The sequence below is a fragment of the Carlito syrichta genome, unplaced genomic scaffold (genome assembly GCF_000164805.1).
Source record: "Carlito syrichta isolate Samal-C Ts95f unplaced genomic scaffold, Tarsius_syrichta-2.0.1 Scaffold309211, whole genome shotgun sequence".
NCBI classification, from domain to species: Eukaryota; Metazoa; Chordata; class Mammalia; order Primates; family Tarsiidae; genus Carlito; species Carlito syrichta.
The window spans coordinates 876,067-900,206 of record NW_007253307.1 but is presented as its reverse complement, the minus strand read 5'-3'; the positions used below and the strand labels follow the sequence as shown (position 1 = coordinate 900,206).

Sequence of the window (24,140 nt, the reverse complement as noted above, 5' to 3'; positions counted from 1 at the left end):
GCTCTCCTGTCCCTGGTGGTCGCCGCAGGGCCCACGCGGCCCGCACCCGGCCCGAAACGGCCGGGGACATCTTTTTTCCCCCTTCGAAACCGTCCAGGAAAGCCCCGATGGTTTTGAAATTCGGTCTCGATGTGAGCGAAACACCAAGCCCAAGTTTGGAAATGACGTGGCCAAGGCCGCCTGCGCACCGCGTTGAGTCGCGGTGGGCAGCTCCGCTCGCATCCTTGCTGGTTCTCTCGTGGAGCCCCACGCGCAGACTTTTTACGCAGGTGCACCATTCAGCGCAGCCCCCGTAGCAAAAGCCTGGGCTCATCCCTCAGGTGGTCAGCTCTGCTCTGGGTTATTTGGGTCAACCGGAGAAAGAATCTTGTTTGCTGCCTTGGCTAGGCAGGAAGGTGAGGAAAGCAGACTGAAGAACCTTCCCTCTCCCCTCCCCTCCTTGGCCTGAGGCGGGGGTCCTAGGCCCATCCCCAGCGGGGAAGTTTTCTCGAGACACCTGCACTGCCTGGAAAGGAAAGCGCTTGTTCGCTAGTCCTTCCCACCTGTGGGGAACACCCCATACCTGCCAGCAGCTTCCGGGGCCACATGGTGGCTTGTTCTTCCAGAAGGAACACAACTATAAGGGGAACTTTATAGAAAGAATGACAGAGACGGGACTGAGTGGAGGTGGGATGAGAGCTACATTGTTCTTTTTAAAAATTTATTATTTTGAATTCTCCAGTTTGAAAGAGCTAAGAATTTTCTTCAAGAGAAGATCTTGATCTGGAGTGTTTTCCTTCTTTCTCTAAGAATTTTTTTAAAAAAACAAAAAGAGGAAGGAAAGGGGAGAGAGAAAAGCAAATCGTGTGTTGTTCTGCTTTGAGATGGGTCAGAGGGTGAGCAGGCATTTCTTTATCATCTTCCCACTAGAGTTTATCCTTAAAGAAGGGGGCTTGGATACGCAGCTTTGGTTCCTAGTCAGAAAGCGCCGTACCCACCTTCTCAAAAAAAAAAAAAAATACGGAGGTAGACCAGGTGACCAGATACAGAAACTGGGGAGGGTGGGTGGTTTCCTTTGGGTCTGAAGACCACTAGCCCCTCCCCATGGCACCCACATGGAAGACTCCTCAGCTCTGAGAAGGGCGTGTGGGTCTTTGGAGACTGAGGTCATAGACTCTCCTCCACCCCCATCTTAGATTCCCAAAATGGGAATGAACATGGCAGAAGTAATCTGATTACCCCCTCTCCCATTCTCAGGGTCCCACCAGGTGCCAGCAGCTGCTACACTCTCCTCTTAAGCTAGGTCTACCTGGAGGCAGCAGCACCCTGGACTGGTTTTACCATCCCAAGCTCCAGATCTGCTGAGAGAAGAGCCAGCCTCGCCTGCTCTCTTCAAACCAAGACTTCATTTTAGGGTCACCTCTTGATGTGAGAGGGAGTCCTCTTACCCCCAGCTCCCCCCCACACACACACCTTGTGTTTTCTGGCCTTTTTAGACACCGTCTTCTAGGGGAAGACCAGAGGAACTAGGTTGAAAGGTTCTCAAGTAGAAAGTCTCAGGTCCCACCACACCAGGGATGGTGGCTGGCGTTGGCAGAAATTGTCTTCATGAAATGTGGTATCATGTAAGGGGGATCCTTGGAGAAATGAAAACCTCAAAGGAGAAGCAGAGAGAGTTAGTTTCTGGGTTCTTGCCAAAGGAAGGGAAATGAGGAGGGAATAAATAGAAATAATTGCCTGGATAAAGGGCCCTGGGGAGGAGGGTGAGGGTGGAGGTGCCCCGGGCCTTAAATTTCATCTGCAGTCTCTCTCTGGGCTGTGCTTACTCCTGACCCTTTTAGGGGCCCTATTTTCCTGATCTGAGGAAAGTCGCTTCGTCCAGGGACATAACTCTTCTTGGTGAGGAGAGCGCATTATGTGGAAGCCCTGTGTGGTCACTTATGCTGTCAGGTGCAGAACCTGATCAGGGCTGGGTCTTTCTGGGGGCCATCACCACCCTCATCACCCAGTCTTTCCCCTAGCCAGCCTTAGTACCTTAGTGGGAGAAAGGTTTTTTGATTTCCAAGTCTCCTGCAAGGCAATGACTGAAAAACGTGTGTAGGATTTTGTAGGGGCAGATGGACAAGAGGTGGGGAGGTTGGGTCATGCAGCCCATCTGATGGCTGTCATGGAGCAGGTGGACAAGGCATGGAGGCAGGCTGTGGGTCATGTGGATGGAGATGGCTTCACGTGGGGAGCTGGATACCTAGCTGCTGTGGACATTTATTACAAAAAAAACTGTCCCACACAACTTGTCCCAGAGGGCAGGGAGGCTCTGCATTCCACCTTGGTGCTTCGCTCACCATTTGAGGATCCATTACTCTTCCGTAGAAAGCAGACTTTGTTTGGGTTGGAAGCACACCTCCAACGTAATTTAATCAGCATTGGACTTTGGCTCGTGTAATCAAATATACATATACTCTCTCCTGCAGGAAGAAAAATAATTTCTCGGTAACTGGTATTGACTTGAAGTCATGTAATCTCTGGAACGCTTCACATTTTTAAAGGGAAAGGTAAAATTAAGGGGAAAAGAACCCACCGTGTTAGCAGTTTACCTTGTCATTACTAAGACGAGCCTGTTGCCACTTAAGAAAGGGCAGAGAGTGCATTCCTAGAGCTCACATCCTCATGCTGCTGTAATTACAGATATTTCACTGCAATTTCCTCTGTGCAGTCAACCTCTGAGATCTCTATTGGTAGGAAACTGGGTTGACTGGCTCATCAGATTCTAGAAGATTCATGTTGTCCTGGCATCCCGGAAGGAACCTGCTTGGTGTCCCATTTTTCTACCCTGTTTGGAGAGGCCACAGGCAGCAGCAGCGCCAGCCGGCTCTCAGTGGACATCAAGCCCCTTCTTTCAAGGGTGATCAGTGGCCCGTTGCCAGCTTGCTCCCCACTTTACCTCTGGGCCTTGAGCATGCAGCTCGGCCCTAGAGCGGGCCCCCCCCAGAGCAAGCTTGGAGCCCCCACCCCCCAGGATGTAGTTCTGGGCTTTGCCCAAGTTGAGTCTGTTAGGGAATCTGTTGTAAACACAGATCCATTGATTTGCATTTGTCAGAGAGTAAAGTTAAACCAGTGAAAAGAGAAGCCCTTACCCTTTTATGCCGGGCCAGGGAAACCTTTCATATTGATCCGATTGATCCAACCTTTCCCTTTAAGGAAACCACACAGTTAAAGACCCTCGTTCAATAGATTTACCCTTCGTGCTTGCGATATTCCTTTAAGTGTTCTCATCTAGGATAGCTGGGCATTAAGCCCACACTCCAAACCAAACAAAAATGAAAAGGGGGTGGGGGGGGTCAGGAGGCAGAATTGTGGGAAGTGAAATTAAATCAAGCTGAAATGTGTAATGACCCAGTCGGGGATGTTTTTCTCATTCTTCTAAGATGACATGCAGGGATAAAGACCAAATAGATGCATTGAGCTTCTCTTTTTTTTTACAAAAGAAAATTTGTTTATATTCAAAGTAAAAATATCTTAGGAACATCATTTTCTACTGTAAAATTATTTCAGTCAAGCCGCTAGCTTGGTTCATGTATGCTAGTTCATTTAAAAGCAGTGATCTTGCCACAGAATTATATTGGCTCATTTGTAGCAAACCGGGAATAGAATTGTCCAGAGAAGTGCAATATTTTGGACTCTGTACATAAGGATAAATCCTGAAGTCATAAGAAGAGAGGGTGCTTGGAGTTGTGTGTTCTGACAGATGTGAGAGGAAGCTAGTTCAAGAGCGAGGTACAACTTTTGTTGAGAGTGGTGCCGATGCAACAGGAATTCCTAAATATCGCTCAGTATCCCTTCTGCCTGAAGATATGAAAATGAAAGTCCTTTTGTCTCCAGAACTGTTGGTATGATCCATTTCATTTCTTCTTTGACCTTTTTTTGCTCTCCAAAGAACATCCCTTTGTGATTTTTTTTTTTCCCAACACAGTGCATGAGCTGTTTCTAATTGGCTATCTCTTGGGTTGGTTTTGGACATTCATGTTTGTTTTATGTGATTGAAAAATATTAATGATTCCTTAGGTGAGCTAATGTATTTATCTGCTAAGCGAGTTCAAAGGCCAGAGTTCAGCTATGGTTCAGGTTAATTGAACAGGAAGCAGTGAGCTCTCCAGACTGTGTTGAACAAGGGACCAGTCCCTTAAAATATCACACTCCGCAAACACACAATTTCACTGTCCTCATCCCAGAGTCTGATGCAAGAGTCTCAGATCAACTTGGATTGCCTTTTTAAAAATCCAAAGCAAAGCACAGCAACTGCAACAAAACCCCAGAGTCCCCCTCGGGGAAGAAGAGTTTTCTCATTGGCTAATTGCTTTATTGGTAGCACTGACCTGCAGAGCAGCTGCAGGGGCCTGGATGAAGGCTTAGGCCTCAGAATAATGTGCTCCATTAGAACAGGGCAAGGCATTTTTTGTTTACTCAATTGGAGCTCCCTGCAAAGTGCTATTAACCCCAGCCCAACTGCGTGTGCGCTGCAAAAGCCAAAGGTCACGCCAGTCAGTCTGTGGGCGCAGCCAGTTCTGTCCTGGTAGGAGGGTTAGGCGGGAGCTTCCTATTGGCACCGCCCTCCTGGGGGCTTGGCCTGCCGGTGACGCCCCTCCCAGGGCTTGACCCAAGCAAGCAGTAGCACAACTTGTTTACATTTCCCAACTGCTGACTCATGTTCTGATGATTAAACAGTTTTGCCCTGAGCACCATCAATCACATACACACACGCAAAAATCCTCCCACTCTCTTCTTATTTTCTATTTATGTTCCCTTCATTACGGTGCATTACAGTAAATAGAATTGTGCAAACGATGTAGTCCAGATAAGTGCTTGGATCAAGAGGCAGACAGACCTCCAAACACGGCCAGGGTTGGGGGCGGGGTGGGGAGGAGAGTGTGTGGTGGAGGAAAGGTTTGAAGTGGAACCTCAGAGCACGGTCAAGGCTTCCCCCACACTGAAATAGAGTGCCACCTGCTGGGAGTCTTCTTACTGCAGAAAGCCCTGTGCCTCCCACGAGGTCCAAGCCCCTTCCTTCACCTTGTTCTTGGTGTCTGTGTCCCCATGCCCCACCCTTCAGACCCCCCACTCATTCAAACATTGTCCTTCTAGAAATAGCGTGAGGGGCTTTTCCCTGATCCTTTGATACTCTAACCTTTGCCTCTTCTAATTCATTGCCAAGGAGAAACCAACAGTACTGCTGTCATAGTTGAGGTGACTCGCCCATTCTGCTCCTTGAGGTAATAGTCTCCTGCTTCATTGGAAAGTGCTTGGGGGAGGAGAGGCAGAGAAAGCAAAAAATATCTGTGGGAGAGAAAAGGCATGGTTGTGTGTAGAAGAAAAAAATGGCTCAATTGGTGGTGCCAGTGAGGGCTGTGCCAACTGTAGGGTGCTCTGCAAAGGGAAAATGTGGTACACAGGAGAGAGCACAAGAGAGAATGGGCGTCTGCAGGGAGGACGTCCAGAAAGACGCCAAATCAGCAAGCTGGGGTGGGCTCAGTGGAATCCTCTGGGAAGAGAAAAAGTGAACCGGCCGTTTTGCGTTTGCAAAAAAGGGAGCCAGTGAGCCAGACTTGGGGCCAAACGGTGAGGCTGGCTGCAGCCCCCTGGGCGGCAGCTGTTTCCAGACTCGCGTCTCGTCGATCGCGGCCGGGAGCCCCTGGCAGCAGAGCGCCTGTGGCTGGGTGGCTGCCTCTGGCCTGGCCGGGCTTCAGCACCACGAACAGCGCCACGGAGCGCCCGCCAGCCTGCGCGCCCGGGATGCTGGCTGAGCGAGTTTCCATCTCAACCTGGAGAAGGGAGGTGGACCTCCCTACCGGGGTTCAGTCCGGGCAGGGATCTGGACCAGTTGCTCCAGCTGTAATCTCGGCGCCCCAGACAGAGCAGGGCTTCATTTTCCCCTCGCGCCGTGGCCCCTTCTGTTCTCAGTGTGAGGTCAGCGATAATAAAGGGAGCGGAGGCGGCGTCGGGGTGAGAAAGGCAAAAAGATGCTAAACCACACTTTCCTTCTGAAGAGGAAGAGCATTACCTCTGTTGGGGGGCGGGGGGATTGAGCTATTTTCCTACCCGTTGCTGCCGTCTGCAGGCATGACTGCCACTCTCCACGGGATGTTGTAGATTTTAGATTTCCTTTCAAGGTTTGCTGTCTGGTCGCCCCCCACACAGGTATACACAAGCGGATGCTTTTGTTTCTCCACCTGCATACTCCTTCTCTTTGAAAACATGGTTTTCAGTATACTAAACTGTATTCTTACGTGATATCAGTAGTAATGTCGCAAGGTGAGCCAACGAGGAGATATCGCTACCTCCAATAAATCTGGAAACTGGATTTCATTTCTTGAGTCTAATGATGAGGCTTTTTTTTTTAAGATTGGAAAATAAGCTGGACTCGGGGACTCAGCCTGTAATCCTGCGCTTTGGGAGGCTGAGGTGAGTGAATTGCCTGAGCCCGCGGGTTCAAAACCCGCCTGGGCAACTTGGTGAGACCTCATCTCTACAATAAATCAAAATATTAACCGGGCATGGTAGCGCATGCCTGTAGTTCCAGCTACTTGGAAGGCTGAGGCAGGAGGATCGCCGGAGCCCAGCAGGCCGAGGCTGCGGTGACCGGGAGCGGCCACTGCACTCCAGTCTGGGCGACAGAGTGAGACTCCAATTCAAAAAAAAAAAAGATTGGAAAATGTAGTTTATTTAAAAAGCAAATTAGAGAGAGAGAGGGGAGATTCACCTCTCCAAGGTAGGAGAGGAGACCAAAGCTTAGAAAACATGATGGCGGCCATAGCTCAAAGAGCACATGGCCACACTATAGTTTAGTACAGCAATGACCGGTGAGGCTTTTTAAAAGGAGAACTTTGCCACCGCTTTGCTCCTCTCCGACAAAGGGCCAGAGATGTTGAGTCACTTCCTCCAGGCCACACAATGGAGTCAGGTGGCCCTGGCCAGGGTGGGAGCTGACATGAGGCACTGACCCGACTCTGGCCTTTTTCAATCAGTTGCCCTGCTTTCTTTCTGTTTTTATTCCAGAGAAAAGACACAGGTGGATCCTTTTGGTTAATGATTGGACACAATTCACATCTCTTTGGGTTTCTAGTAAAATGGCCCTTGACTTCCCAAAGCTAATTAAAATGTAAAAAACTTTTGCTTTATTTCAAGGAACTTTAGTTCAGTACTCATTTATTGCTAAAGGGAGGGGATGCATAGGAAGAGACAAGTGTGTCCCCTTTAAAAGAAAAGGCAAGGGTATGATAAATGAGATTTTTTTTTTCCTTGTGGCAATTCCTCTTTACATTACAAGAGGCTGTTGTGTGTAAGGAGGGAAAATCCGGCTCAAAACAAAACAAGTCTGGTAGAGCATTCAGACTCAGTGTTGAAAAGAAAAGCTTCTCTATGTCTAGGTACCTAAACTTTTGCTCTAAAAATGAGCAAAAATATAACTGGATCAGATCTAAAGACTGGTTTTAAATCTATTTGGTTAGCTTTAACTAAAACGTTTCTTTAAGCTGTGTAATCTTTGAATCTGCAGACACGCACTTCCTAGGGGTTTTTGGCTTTTGCAATCAAACCTTTCCCAGGGAACCATCGATTTGACAACACTAAGTGTAGCCTGATTTTTGGTCTATTTTATATGTATCACTGTGTCTTACTAACATGAGACCTTACACTCTACAAGGACTTGTACTGAATGCATTCATTTTTTAATGAACTCAATGTTTTTTAAGACATATTTTGACAGGACTTTCGCATCAGCAGGAACTTTTCTATAGTCTTTGTTGACTTCAAGTACTTACAAATATGTGGAGTAAGACCACTTTATGCTTTTCAGAATCAGTGCCATAGAGCCCCATATCTAAAGGGTGTAGGAAGAAAAATCTTCTTGGTTACAGTTGCCTTCTAATGTATATGAGAGTTCATTTTAGTTCATGTTCTAGCCCTTCTCATCTTTTCTTTAATTCTTCTGAAGACAAAGAGGTGATCTTCCTGTTGGAAGTGAGATCCTCTATCTTGTTCTGGGCCCGTGCCTCTCCTGTCTTCTCAGGATTCCATCCTTCCTGTATTTGGAACCATTTCCTCTCCATTGACTGCTTCCCGTCAGCATTGTTGTACTCTGGTCTCTCCTGCCTTTTAAAAAATGCTCCCCCGATACCTGAGCTAGCTTTCTGTCTTCCCTCCCTTCATTTCTGCAAAGATTTGCTGTAACTCAGTGTATATTTCTTACCTTTCCTCCAGCCTCATTCCTCTGTGGTCTGGTTCTAGCCTCTCCTGGGTACCAAACCTGCTCTTGCCAATGTCACTACTGAGGCCTTTGTAGCTAGTTTAATGGACACGTCTCAGATCTTACCTTAACTTGACCTCTCCACAGCATTTGACACACTGCTGGCCACCCTTTCCTCTAAGTCCCTTCTTCCTTTGATTTCTGAAATATTATACTCTCTATTTTTCTTTTTAGTGTTCTAACCACTCCTTCTCAGTCTCTTTTCTGGCTTCCTCTTGCTTTGTCCATCGGGCCCAGTTTCTGGCCTATGTTATTTTATTTTTCCATGCCATGTACTCACCCTGGATGACCTCATTCACTTGGCTACCATCTCTCTGTATAGAGGGCTTCTAGGTCTCTCTCCAGCCCTGATGGCTCTCTCCTGAACTCCAAGTCCCTAGTTCCTTCTGCATCTGGACATCTTTACCCAAATGTTTTCAAACTCAGTCTGTCTCAAAGTAAAATCATTTCTTTATATTCAAACCCCACTTGACCACCACCACCAAATATGAGTCTCTTCCTCTTTAAATAACATCACTATGTACACAGACTCTCAAGCCAGAAATCAAAAAGTCAGCTAGGACGCTTGCCTTTTCCTCTTCCCCTATCCATCAACCATTAGCCATGTGGTTGCTTACCCCCTAAACATCTGTCTACATTTCTCCATCCCTTTTGCTGCTGCCCTAGTTGGGGCCATTACCAACTTCAGCAACCTCCTGACTGGTCTTCCTGTCTCCAGAGAAGACAGAGACCTCTCTCTGTCATCCATTTTCATTCTTAAGCTAGAGTGTTGGGGTTTTTTTCCCCCAGAACCCAAATCTGACCAAATTATCGGCTTATTTAAAGCTCTTCATGAGCTCCTTGGAAGAAGATCTAGCACCATGGGCAAGATGTACCAGCCCCTACGTGTACTGACCTATGCTCACCTCCTCTTATACTACACCACCCACTTGGTCTGTGCTATACACATGCTGTGCATCTCCAGCCCCTCAAACACATCAGGCCATTCCTTTGACCTAGAACACATTTTTTCTCGCTCAACTAACTTGAACTCAACTTTAGGTCTTGGCTTAGATGCCCCTACCTCTGCAAAGTCTTCTCTGGCCTCCTAATCTGGAATCTCCTTAGGCTGCCCCCACCCTTGCATTTAGAACAAGATAGGTGTCACCTGCTGACTTGTCACCCATTAGATTAAGTTCCAGGAGAATGGAGGTTGGATACAACATATAGAAGACAGCCAATAAATATCTGTGAATAAGCTAATAAATTCTTTTAGATGGCATCATTTCTGTATTTTGCATTTCCCCAAATCATTGTAGGTGGCATTTGAAATAGAACCATCGGTGCTAGTGCATCATTCAGGAGAATTATTTCATATTTCACAACATCAAGTTTTCATCAATGTCATTTTCATTTTCCTCTAAAGCTAAGATACTACAACCATGTATTAATTTCAAAGGGAGTCTTGAAGTGAGGTTAAGCCTTATCCAAATCTTCAGACTGTCACCAATGAGGAAAGGAATGTAAAATGATGATCACCAGACGTGGCCCGTTTTGCCAGTTGGCTCTAGTCCCATAAAGTAACCCACTCTATTCGGGAAGTCCTCCTTCCTATTCTGCTCAAATGTTGTCCTCTTTGCCATGTCCATGTCTTTGCATATTCTGTTCCTCCTGCCTGGAATTCCTGATCTCAACCATCTCTCTCTATGTCCTGTCTATCCTTCCTGGTCACTTTCACTTCTCCTTCTTCTCTGCAATCTTCCTAGCTGACTTTAGCCAATTCCTTTCTCTCCCTTTCCTGAACTCTGGTTGCAATCATTGCCAACTATAGATCAGCCTTTTAGCTTGTCTTATACTGCTCTCTAGTTCTTTTATGCATTTATCTTTCTTTCCTATGGCTCTTGAGAGGAGAGAGCACGCCTTATGTTTCCCACAGCTGCTGGTTCCTAGCTGAACCCATGATAGGCATTTCTTTCAAGGAAGTCATTTAATGGAGTCTGGCCTATCTTGATAGAATCTTCCTCGTTTCAGTCACTCTCAGGGGAATGGATTCTGTATGTGTACTTATGTCTGCCACTCTTTTCTACCTTCTTCCCTTTTCTATAAATGTATTTGTCATTGATAGAAATATTGCTTTACATAATCAAATATGGATCCCTGTGTTAACATGAAATGAGACATGAGCTTGATATGGAGAAAACATGGCTTATGATGGCTTGGTTCATAGCAAAGGTTGTTCTTCTTCCGCACTAAGTAGAGAATGTTGCCCACCTCAGAGCAATTGAGCCAGCAATCACATCAGCAGATCAGAGGGACTGGTTTCCCCTTTTAAGTCATTTTGATTGTCGGCAAAGTAAAGTAAACTTGCATTCAAATGATCATTCCTTGAAACACTACAAATTCTTAGATTGTTAATTGACTTAAATTTACCTGTAAAGGAAAAACCCAGAGGTCAACAATTTTGTTCTTGAACGTTTATTTTCTTCCTTTTATGAATTCAGGTCTGCCTACACAGTACTGAACTAAGGAATTAAGAGTGAGAAACCATTAACTAGCCCTTGCCCCCTTTGATTTTTCTGGATTTTTAATATTTGAGTAAATGCTCACTTACCTTTATAATATCCATACAGGATTGAGTGAACTCAATTATTAACTTATCATACGAACTTATTATTATGAAGTTCTTATCTCAACTTTAGTGAGAAACTGAAAGTATAGTAGTTTATTTGCTATACATTGTCTTGTTTTGTTTGAGTTGAAGTCTCACTCTGTCGCCCAGGCTGGAGTGCAGTGGCACTCACACAGTCACCACACCCTCGGCCTGCTGGGCTCAGGTGATCCTTCCGCCTCGGCCTTCCAAATAGCTAAAACCACAGGCATGTGCTGCCATGCCTGGCTGATGTTTTGATTTATTGTAGAGACGAGATCTCGCCATGTTGCTTAGGCTGGTCTCGAACCGTGGGCTCTGGTAATCCTCTCACCTCTGCCTCCCAAACTGCTGGGATTATAGGTGTGAGTCACCATGCCTGGTTCTTTGTTTTTGTTTTTTTAATTTTTATATTTTAAGTCAGAGTCTCACTTTGTTGTCCAGGGTGGAGTGCTGTCTCGTGCTCAAGCTGCTGGGCTCAGGTGATCCTCTGTCTCAGCCTTCCAAGTAGCTGGAACTACAGATGTGTACCACCACACCAGGCCAAATTTTTTTTTTTTTTAAATTGGAGTCTCACTCTGTTGCCTAGGCTGGAGCGCAGTGGCATGCTCATGGCCACCACAGTCTTGACCTCCTGGGCTTAGGAGATCCTTCCACCTTAGCCTTCCAAATAGCTGGAACCACAGGCAAGTGCCACTGTGCCCAGCTAATTTTTTAAAATTTACTGTAGAGACAAAGTCTCACCAAGTTGCCCAGGTTGGTCTTGAACCCACTGACCTCAGGCAAGTCTTTTGCCTCCACCTTCCAAAGTGCTGGGATCACAGGCATGAGCCACCACACCTTGCTTGCTGTACAGCTTATATATTGCCTTGTGCTGTTTTATCATTTTTACAGTTGTGTTTTGGCATTCATATTACACAAATGACAAATTATGAAGACCAAGCATCTATGAATAGAATTTAGTGTTAAAATTATTTTATTTTAACACTTTTATTTTCTGATGCCTTTAACCAAATGCATTGCTGTGCACGCAGTGTAATTAGGTATGCATGGTAAGAAATTGACTTAAGTGACTTTCTCATTTGTGTGCCTTGCTATAGCTACACCAAGATTCTTTTGACACTGAGGTCAACTGTCAGGGTCTAGTTGAACAGGAAGCAACTCTGAGGCCTCTCTGAAGGGCCTTAAACTCTAGTGGGAGAGTTTCAGAGGCCATCGTCTCCTCCATCTGGGGCACTCTAGTCTAGACATGACTGACACCAAAGGCCGCACACTTCCTTTCTCAGTCTCCTTTTCTGTCAGCTCCTGGAAGCAGGTGGAACCATGAGGAGTCAGTATTGCTAGCTCCAGCCCTCTCTGACCAGTTCTCCATCTAGAACCTTAGGTTGGGACTTCCACAGGCAGATTCTGGAAAGCCGATTGAAAGAGCAGGGTGGGGAGTAAGCAGGTGACTAGATTGAGGGGAGAGGAGAAAATTCCACAGCAGAGATAGATGGGCTTTTCTATTGTGATCTACACCAACTCAAGAACCCAAGTATTCTGCCTCCTTTTAGAGCTCTGGAAATTCCAAGAGCATGGACATCCTCATCTGAGAGAGGAGAGGAGCCCAAGATGAGAAGACAGGGAGGCTACAGCAGATCCTGAGAACAGTGTCTGTCTGCCTGGGATCTGGCTCTCTCAAGCTGTTGGGAAAGGATTGGGGGTGACAGGCACTCCTTTTTCTCCTCTGCTCGTCCTCCTCTCTCTCTCTGTCTCTCAGAACTGATCTTAAGGGGCAGTGCTAGCAGCAAGGGAACACAGCAGAATGAATGGTCTTTGGCTTTGGAGTCAGACAGGCTTGGGTAGTAATTCTAATTCTGCCATTCATTCGCTCTCACTTAACATTGCTGAGTCTCCTTTATAAAGTAAGAGTAGTGTGTCCACCTTGGAAAACACATATAAGTATTAGAAGTGATCTATGCAACATAATCGTAGGGTAATAGGCTGATACGAACTATCTTCAAGGTTTCCTCCAGAGAATCCCTAGAGGGGTGACCCAAGGGACAAAACATCTTCAGATGTTGGGGAGGGGAAGGGGAAGCATATACAATACAGATTTTATAGAACCTCTGTCATGTGCTATGTATCCATTATCTATGGCCATAGTAAGGATGAGTAACACACCACCCCAAAACTCATGGCATCCAACAGTAGACATTTATTTATCACGTATCAGCAGGACTCTGATCTAGGCTGATTCCAGCTGGGTTTGCCGGCTCATCTGCAGTTCAACTGACTTGATCATGTGTCTGTGGGTATCTCTGCTCCACACGTCAGCCAGAGCAGGCCTGTCTTGTGGAAAATGTCAGAGGAAAAGAGCACCAGCAAAAACACACTGTAACATTCTCCTGGTGTGTGTGTGTGTGTGTGTGTGTGTGTGTGTGTGTGTGTGTGTGTCGCATGCCCAGGCCCAGAGGCAGAATGAGAGAGCACCACAAGTTGACACAGCAGAAAGCGTGGGCACAGAAAAGGAAAGGGTGGAGAATTCAAACTGTTGTTATTTATTGTTGTTGTTTTTCACTGTACCTCAAGTCACATATTGTAGCTCATTTATTCTTGGAGGAAGCCACTCCCCATGGTGATATATAGACATCAAGGGATATATAATAGGGTAGGACTGCCGGGTGTGGTGGCTCACACTTGTCATCCCAGCACTTTGGGATGCCGAAGTGAGAAAATTGCCCGAGCCCAGGGGTTCGAGACCAGCCTGGCAACTTGGTGAGACCTCATCTCTACAACATATCAACAAATTAGCCGGTATGGTAGTGCACGCCTATAGTTCTGACTACTTAGAAGGCTGAGGCGGAAGGGTCACCGGAGCCCAGCAGGTCGACACTGGCATGGCCATGAGCATGCCACTGCACTCCAGCCTGAGCGACAGAGTGAGACTCCAACTCAAAAGAAAAAAAAAAAGATAGGACTAATTTTGACAACAAATAGGTGAGAAATATGGAAGTATTTCACATTCACAAGTAACAAGCCTAGGTGATGGGAACCATGTCTCTTTGCTCTGTGACCGTTTGTGACATGCTTAATCTTCTCTTCTAGGTCCCAGCATGCAGGAACCCTGAGCTTTGTTCTCCTGCATCTTCCCTTTAGCCCTACCACAATGCCTGACACATAGTTAGCACTCAGTAAATACGCAGGGCTGAATGATCCCCAGGGTCACCCAGCTCTAGTGTCCTAACAGGAGGTCTCCCCCAGCCCTATCAGGTGATCGTATGTAGCTCGATATGTATTGTAGGGTTTCATTTTAAACATTAAAAATTCTTTTCACTAAAATAGTTCCCAAGCGTCTGAGGAGCAAAATTCAAGTCTGCTGCCTACAGAAGTGAAAAGCACCCAGTTTGGATCTCGGTTATTCTGTCGACAAAATCTAAACAATGTGAATACTGCTCAGAACTTGCCAGTAAATACAGATGCAAGTTGGAGGTAGCATCAAAAAGATCAAGACTTGTTCATTTATGACTTTAGTGATGTCTATGTTTTTTGAATCTTAGGTTCCACATCTGGAGGATGCTTATAAAAAAAAAAAGTAAGCAATGTTAAAAAAAAAAAAACCTGAGAGTTGTGTCTTGACTCTTAACGCAGGTGTTTAGGGATGCCTCCCATTAGTGACTGCACGTGTCTGTTGCATCTTCATTCTCTGTCTGTTCCCTCGTGACCTGGTACACAAAGACAACTTGCGCTGATTTGTGTGGGTGTCCGTCGCTCTCATCTGTGCATGCTTAATTCACAGAGGTGATCACATCGATTTCCAGGCCCCGCTTTTTAAGGCATTGTACTCACATAGATAGCTTAGCTGCCCTAACTATGTTGTCTGAAAGGAAAACATTTTAAACCTTTGGAGGTAATTTTGATGGGCATTTCATTGCGTTTTATATTACTTGCACAATTAAATTTCCTTCACATCGAGGTCTGTGTAAAATTAAATTGAGAAATATTTTTGAGCTCCATTGGGCAGTTAACTTTGTTTAGCTGGATTTGTTCTGCATACGTATGAAATGGTGTGCTATGAATCAATAGCCAGTGCTCACCGTTCCCCGGGATGTAAAGAAACAACATCTTTAGTAGGCAGATGTGGTCTCCTGTTATTCATAATAAGCCGTCCCTAGTTATTAAACTTGTTCACTCTGTAATTCCCAAAAGTGCTTGTGTTTTTGTACCTGTGGCTTGGCGGGCTGGTTTATTCAGATGCTGAACATTGTGAACAAAATTTGTAATTATTCAGAGGCTGAACATCGTGATCAAAATTTGTAACTTCTTTCGCGGATTAGCTGGAGTCCTGGGGCTTCTATTTACCAGCTCTCAGTCCAGCTCAGGGCAGCTGGCTTCCTTTGGGGTCTACAGAAGCCTTATTTGCATAGCCAAAGGAATATCATTCCAACTTGCCTATGGAAGCAAAGAGGGTAAATCGTCATAAGATCTGTTCATATTTGCATCTTTGGAAAGCAGACGTGGGAGCAAAGCCTTCTCTCTCAGCTCCACCCACCCTGCTACTGAGGACGGAAAACCAGGCCCTCGGCATCTTTTATCTCAGCTGTCCTTAAAGCCCACGGCAAGGGAACCCATGGTGATAGGGTTGTAATTGGAGAACTGGCATTCCATAATGGTGCCAGAGAACTGCTTTTTGTTGCACAGTTAGCCTTTGAACATTTCAGAATTTATGAAAATCTTCAAGGTCTGTCAGAGTCTTCCAATTTTCTCGTTTATGTCTGTGCCTCAAATAATCGTAGGTCATCATACAATTATTGTGAGCCTTAAATGAGCTAATGCATATACAGATGCCTAGAATAGCTGGTGTGTCGTAAACACTTGCTAAACTTAGCTGCCATTATTATCAATGGATTAATATTCTTTTTGTAATGTCTCTGTGAGTCAGCAGGAAATTTGGCCTGAGTCACCAACTTTCCCATAGCCCTTGTATATTAAGCATATTGCTTGGCATTGCCAGGGAGTGCAGGAGCCAGAGAGATTTAGTGTCCGAGCCACCACTTACTGACTCTGATCTCAGGCAAGGAACTAACCTCTAAGAGCCTCAGTCTACCTCTCTGTGGAAGAATGTGGTCGGTGCTGACATCATCTAGCTGGTATGCAGATTAAGTGAGACACTACGAGGGTGCACAGCACCTGACACTCTGCCTCCTGTTTCCTCAGTATAGCAGTCGGCACCCTGTTGCACAGGGGCATCCATTCTTCAGCATAATTTGCTTGTCGCTTTCACGGGTAAGATTTGTGATGAGCATTGCGAGACTCTACACTTGTCACTGGGTACGCTCTTTGCAAACTGGTCAAACAGGCAACGGGGCTGTTTAATCCCCACCCCTTGGTGTCCTTTTAAGACCCTCTTATCAATTTTGAACATTTTGCTGAGTTGGTGCTTAGAACCCAGAAGTCAGCTGTTCACATCGTAGGCTCTGACGAAATCTTTACAGACTGATGTTGGGGTGAAGTTTGTTTTGCAAGTGTGATCTGTTTGAAGCAAATAGTCTACATTTGTGAGGAGTTCATGTATAACATTGCAGCTGAGCCCACAAGGCTCAACTCATCTGTCTTCATAATGATCGTGTGTCTGCAGGGTGTTATCAGAAATTTATTTTCATAGACACCTAGGTGGTCATGTGATTAAAAGTGCTGAGGAGAATGGTTTTCTTTTTTTTCTTCTTTTTTTTTTTTTTTTTTTGAGTTGGAGTCTCACTCTGTCACCCAGACTGGAGTGCAGTGGCACGATCCCGGCCACTGCAGTGTCGACCTGCTGGGCTCCGGCGATCCTTCTGCCTCAGCCTAGCTGGAACTACAGGCGCATGCTACCATGCCTGGCGAATTTTTGATTTATTTTAGAGACGAGGTTTTGCCAAGTTTCCTGGGCGGGTCTCGAACCCGCGGGCTCAGGCAGTCCACTCACCTCAGCCTCCCAAAGTGCTGGGATGACAGGCTGAGCCACTGAGCCTGGCCTGGGAATGGTTTTCTGTTTAAGCTCTTTTCTGGTTTTGACATATCTGGGCCCTGCTCCTTTGTGGCATTCCCCAAATCCATTCACTTGGGTCCTCATCTGACTCACTGAAGGGCTCCTGTTTTGGTTCACACCATTGTCTTTATTCCCTGATCCAGAGCCTTAACAAGAGAAGAGAAAAGAAAGAAAACCTAAAGACACCCAGAGGTTGCTTTTTCTAAAGTATAATAGCAACTTTTTTGCTCAACCTGAGATTTTGAGGCCATGAGCCTCTGCGTTCTACATGCAAGTTTATTTAAACAGTCTCTGTGTGCTTTCCTGACCCCAAATTACTCTCAAGCATTAATTGTCCTAGTGGTTTCATGGCCACATTATTTCATATTCATTAGTGTTTTCGTGAAAAATTATAGCACTAATTAGAACAGCTTCCAGTTAATTCACTTGGTGATTCATTACTTCTCCCTCTTGATGTTCTGCATGTGGTCATCCTGGAGAAAGCATCCAACGGGTAATTGCAGCTCTATTCCCTGAGTGATCGCCTAATGCCATGAGTTCTGATCTACAGGTGCATCTCGGGCAACCCTGATGGGGTCTGGTTCCAGCTGCACCCTTCCTTGTCCCGGCCCTTTGAATGCAGGAAGGGAGGAAAGCCTGCAGTGAGGACTGTCCAGAGAGGTCCAGGGCAGTAGAGGGGAGGGACTTCTTTGAGCAAAGGAAGTCGGGGTGGGAGCAGGGAACTTGGGGATGTGGGTGTCACTTTCACATCTTCTGGAACCTGGGGTGAGGACAGGATAGAGTGAAATCTGTCCTGAGAACTTGTACGTAGGAGGACTAAGGAAGGTGGAATCTCCTCAATTTCAGCAGATGTGGCCAGGCATTGAGCTAGACTTTGGAAGCCTTATTCCCTTTAAGAGCTCTGGCATCCAGTTCTTATAATTAAAAGTTTCTTTGACCTCACACTCGTTAGGATGGCTGCAGTCAAAAACACAGAAAATAACAAGTGTTGGCAAAGTTGTGGAGAAGCTGGATTCTTGCACGCTATTGGTCAGATTGTAAAATGGTGCAGCCACTATGGAAACAGTATAGCAGTTTCTAAAAAATTTAAAAAGCAAATCAGATGATCCAGAAATACCCCTTCTGGGTATATACTCCAAAAGAACTGAAAGCAAGATCTCAAAGAGATATCTACACCCATGTTCACTGCAGTATTATTTCTGGTAGCTAAAAGGTAGAAGCAGCCCAAGTGTCCATCAGTGGATAAATGGATACGCAAAATGTGGTATATACATACAATAGAATATTATTACCCTTGAAATGGAAGGAAATTTTGACACGTGCTACAATGTGGATGAGTCTTGAGACAATAAGACAGTCACCAAAAGACAAATACCATATATTGATATGAGTTATCTAGAGTAGTCCAACTCATATAATCATAGAATCAGGAAGTATAATGGTGGTTGCCAGGGATCAAGAAGAGGGAGAAATGAGAGTTGTTGTTTAGTGAGTGTAGAATTTCAGTTTTGCAAGACGAAAAAGTTCAGGAGATCAGTTGCACAGTGGTGTGAATGTACTTAATATTATGGAACTGTGCTCTTACAAATGGTTATGTAGTGTATTTTAACATACCTTTCCATTCAGTAGCATGCCTACCCAGCTTCTATTATATAATTGAGGTTCCCTTGAGCCAAATTTGTTGCACAGTATCCCATGGTATGGGTATTTTCATTTATTGAGCCATTCCTATATTGATAGGCAGTCATTCCATTTACCCTTTTTGGTTGTTTGCCTTATTTGCTAAGCAATGTTGAGTGAACATCTTTCCACATACTTCCCTGGGTACCTGTGGGAATGCTTCCTGGGGTAGACACTGAAAAGCAAAGTGCTGGGTCATGGAGATCCATATACTTAAAATTTGATAGACACTATCACACTGTCTTCCAAACTGGCCCCCCATCAAGAATGTGGGAGAGAGCCCTTATTTTTCCCACACTTGCCAAAAGTTAATATACAGGGGTGTCAAAAAAATGTATACACATTTTAAGAGATGTTATCTATGTATTACTTTTCAAAGTTGAATTGAATTACGGTAGCAATGCGCAGTATGACATCTGCTCAACCATACTTCTGCCATTTTCGTTGTCCTGTTTGTCACATGGTGACACTAGTGTTCATTTGATTAACATCATCTTTTGAGTGAACATCATACTTAATATGTGTATACATTTTTTGGTTCCCCCTGTATTATCCACCCTACTTTTTATTTTTGCATAGTTGTTGAATTTTTTTTATTTTTATTTTTGAGTTGGAATCTCACTCTGTCACCCAGACTGGAGCACAGTGGCCACTCCCGGCCACCGCAGCCTCTACCTGCTGGGCTTCGGCGATCCTTCCGCCTCAGCCTTCCAAGGAGCTGGAACTATAGGCACGCGCTGCCACGCCCAGCTAATTTTTTTGATTTATTGTCGAGATGAGGTCTCACCAAGTTGCCCAGGCAGGTCTCGAACCTGCGGGCTCAGGCAATCCTCTCACCTCGGCCTCCCGAAGCGCGGGATGACAGGCTGAGCTGCCGAGCCCGGCAAGTTGCTGAATTTAAAATAGTATTTTGTGTTGCTTTATTTCACTATATTTTCATTGTTTCTAGTGAGAGTGACATATTCATATACTCGCTGGTCATATGTATTTCCTTCTCTGAGAATGTCCTGTTCATATCATTTGTTTTCCTTTGGAGGGAGATAATTCTTTATATATCCTGGATGCAGATATGGTCTCAAACATTATATATTGCAAATATGGTCTCAAACATCCAATTTAAAAGCATAGAGTTGCTGAACAGATAAAGAAACAAGACCCAACTCTATGCTGCCATCAAGAAACCCACTTCACCTATGAAGACACACATAGACTGAAAGTAGAGGGGTGGAAAAAACCTTCCATGCACCTGGAAGCAAAAGAGCAGGAGTAGCTACACTTATATCAGATAAAATAGACACCAGATCAAAGACTGTAAGAAAAGACAAGGAGGGTCACTATATAATGATAAATGGGTCCATTTAGCAAGGGGATATAACAATTATAAATATCTGTGCACCCCACACTGGAGCTCCCAAGTATACAAAGCAAACATTAATAGATCTAAAGAGTGAGATAGATTGAAATCTACTGCAAATATTTTCACCCATGCTATATTTTGAAACTTAATAAGGCTTCTTTTAACTTTGATGCAGCAACGTTGTTGTGGTTGTTGTTTTATCTCTTGGGTGATTTCTAAACATTTGGATCTTTAATCTATCTATCTGATATTTCCTTTTGTAAGTGATGTGAGGTTGGGATCTAACTTTTTTTTCCTCAGATGAGTAGCTACTTAATCCAACATTAGTTTCTGAACAATTCACCGCTTTCTTACCATTTGAAATACAGTACTTTGTTTATCATATATTATATTCCCTTATATACCTAGATATACTGTCTGCATTGTAGAAGGAATAATACCTAGATATGTGTCTGGACTTCATTGTGTTCTATAGATCTATTAATTCCCATGTCAATCTCACACTGTTTAAATTACTTTTGTGTCATGTATCTTGAGCTCTGGCTGGATATATTTTCCCTCCCCGTCTTTTATTTCTACATTTTCCTAGCCTTCCTTTCACTTTGACTTTTTCACAGGAATTCTAGAATCAGCTTGAACTTGTACATTATTTTGATTTTCTCAGTTATACATAGAGCACAGAGTTCTATTTACTCCAATCTATGTCCTCAGTAAGAAAAAAAAAAGTTTTAGTTTTGTTCTTTCCATTTGGGAGTTAGAGTTATTCATAGTTACCTGTTACTAGTGTGAAGATTTTTTTTCCTTTTCATTTTTGAATAGGTTATGTCTGGTGTATAGGAAAACTGTTGCTTTTTAAAATGTATTATTGTAAAATGAAACATGGATTCAGTGAGTGCATAAAGCAAATATATAGCTTAATGAATTATCGTAGGGAAAACCGAATACTGTCCGCATTCTAGAAGGAGTAAGCAAATCCCTTATTCAGAATCAAAATCCCTTATCAGAAGGTCCTTCTTCAACCATAGAAGTTAGCAATAACCTGCCTTTTGTGAAAATCACCTCCTGGCTTTGTTTCGTAATTCTTCACACTCAAGTATGTATCCTTAACCACTATAGTTTAGCTTTGCAGTTTTTTTTCACTTCATATAAATAGACTCACTATGTATACGTTTCTTTGTGGCTGACTTCTTTTCCCCAACATTATATTCATGCTGTTACATGTTGTTGCATGTAGTAGTGGCTGTTCCTTCTTTTTCATAGCTCTATAATATTCCATTAAGCAAATATTCCACCATCATTAATCTCCTGTCGACGGGCACTTGGGTTGTTTCCAGTTTTATTACACACAAGCTGCTCCAAACACTCTTGTACATGTATCCTAACATACATGCGATGACCATATATTTCTGTGGGGTTTTCACAGTTTGGGTTCTCTCAGAAGCAGACCCTGAAACAAGAATTTAAGTGCAGGTATTTCATTTGACAGGTGATTCAAGAAAACACTAGGAGAAGAATAGAGAATCGAGACAGAGAAGAGGAGAAGCCCACTAAAAGTTTCTTTATCAAGCACACATTCCTAGCATGGGCAGCTAGAGCATAATCCTACTGAGTAATTCTGCGAAACTTCACAGGAAACATGCCTTAATGTGGTTCCAGCTGAAGACCAAGGGGGCAGCAGTATTTACTTGGCAGCTCCAATTATTCACTGATTGGAGGAAGCTTCTGGAAGGGGCATTAATTTCCCAGCTCTTCTGGCTTGCACTGCATCCAGACAGGCAGGATCTGGTGGCCAGAGAAAGCCCACAAGCGAAGAGTTGAGGGTACTGGCAGTCAGAAGTCGGGCTGGTGTGCCCTACAGTGGAAGGCCAAGAGAGTGTGCCAGCACACAGCAGAATCTGCCACAAGGGAGCCTATCCGGGAGCAGGATTTCTGGGTCATCGGGCACCTATATATTCAGCCATTGCCGTTACTGCCAAACCATTTTCCAACCTGTTGTTCCAACTTACGGTCCTACCAGCAGCCTAGGAGAGTTCCCACGGGCCGTACTCTTGCCTGCTGTTGGTAGTCAGAGACTTTTATGTCAAGCCATTTTAGTGGGTATTGTCTTAATTTGCCATCCCTGGATTACTAATAATATTTAGCATCTTTTAATGTAATTATTGAAATTTTGGACTCCTTCTTTGAAGTACCTATTCAAGTCTTTTGCCTGTTTTCATATTGTGATATCTGGCTCTTTCTCTAAAAGATTTTATTGTGTTTTCTGGATTCAGGCCCTTTGTCCATCAGATGTGTCACAAATATCTGCATCTCTCCTTTTTTCATTCTTATTGGTATCTTTTTCGTTCTTATTGGTATCTTCATTTTAATGGACCCTAATATATAAACATTTTTCCTTGAGGCTAGTCATTTTGGAGTCTTAAGAAATCTTTCCTGTGATTATGAAGATATTATACTCAGTTATTTTCTTAAAGCCTTTTGTTGTTGTTATTGTTGTTGCAATTCACACCAAAGTCTATAATCCAGACAGAGCTTATTCTTTGTGTATGCCATGAAGTAGGGTTCAAGAATTACATCTGCCGGGCTTGGTGGCTCACCCTGTAATCCCGCACCTTTGGGAGGCTGAGGTGAGTGGATTCCCTGAGCCCCTGGGTTTGAGACCTGCCTGGGCAACTTGGCGAGACCTCATCTCTACAATAAACCAAAATTAGCCGGACGTGGTAGCGCGTGCCTGTAGTTCCAGCTGTTTGGAAGGCTGAGGCGGGAGGATCGCCAGAGCCCAGCAGGCGAGGCTGCAGTCTGGGTGACAGAGTGAGACTCCAACTCAAAAAAAAAAAAAAAAAAAGAATTACATCCTACCCCAATGCCTTTCCAGTTCCCAGTTCCATTATTGGAGAGAACACACCTTCCTCATGTTCTGTATATCCAGTCTTGTCATTGAATCAAATGTCCATACTGGCAGGATCTATTTCTGGACTTCCGTTCTGGTCCTCTGGTCTAGAGTTATATATCTTTGTCCTGGTACTGCACCACTGTAGCCTTATTAAAGGATTAATCGGTGATACACCAAGTCTTCCCATCTTGTTCTTCTTTATCAAGAACTGCTTAACCATTCTTTGATTTTTGCATTCCCATATAAATTTCAAAACCAGCTTGTCAAATTTTAAAGGCTGAAAGAAGAGAAAGAAAGAAGGAAGAGAAGATAAACCTGCTGGGATTTTGATTAGCGGTTGCACTGAACCTATAGATCAATATGGAAAGAAGTAAACCCTATTATTATTTAATTAAAGAACAGATTACACAATATTTTAAATCTATTCCAACGTATTTATTTAGATATTCTTTAATTTCTCTGACAAAGTTTTGTAGTTTTCTCTGTCAAAGTCTTAGATGCCTGTTGTTAGCTCTATCCCATGTGCATCCTTGATACTTTGATTCTTATGCTACCATTTCCATTTTTTGCTGTGTCATAAAAACACAGTTGATTTTGTCTACTAATTTGAGTCTAGGAATCTTGCTAAATTCTCATATTACTTCTAACAGTTTGTGTATTCTCTTGGATTTTTATGTACACACAATCAATACGGATTTTCTATGTTCATCTTAACTGAACTTACTTATTCCAGTAATTGTCTTTCAGGTTCTTGAGTTTTCCAGGTAAAAACATCATACTAACTTATAATTATGAGGGTTCTGTTTCTACCTGGAGAACCCTATAGTGTAGCTGTTAGGTATAAGGAGTCTGGAGTCAGACTACTAGGATTGGAATCCCAGTCCCATTATTTCCTATGTAATCTTAGTGATTTGCTCAATCTTTTGTACCTCAGTATCATGAATTATAAACCACCTCACAGAGAGGTTGTAAAAATTAAGTGAGTTTATACTTGGAATTTTGCCTGTCAAATAATGAGCACTCGGTGTATGTAAGCTTTTGTCATTTCATCCATCAGTTTTATTCCTTTCTAAATTTTCACTTCTTATGTATTTTTTCTTCTTTTCGTGTGTTGGCTACTCTTCCAACATGATATTGAATAGCAGTGGCGCTTCCACACCTCATCTGAAACTTTAACACTTTGAAACATTTCTTTCAATTTTTTAAAAAATTATCATTTATTATAAAGATGTGGGGTACAATTCAGGGCTAGGTACATAAACATTGATCATGCAGGTACCCTTGTTAATGAGGTATGCCCCT

The 24,140-nt window shown here is 44.0% G+C and overlaps 1 protein-coding gene across 1 annotated transcript in view; it reads left to right on the top strand.

Annotated features, from left to right (window-relative positions):
* ONECUT2 (one cut homeobox 2) overlaps positions 1-24,140 on the top strand; it is a gene marked incomplete at its 5' end in the record, with an annotated part of 39,597 nt that overhangs the window by 4,650 nt on the left and 10,807 nt on the right. The window lies entirely within an intron of this gene.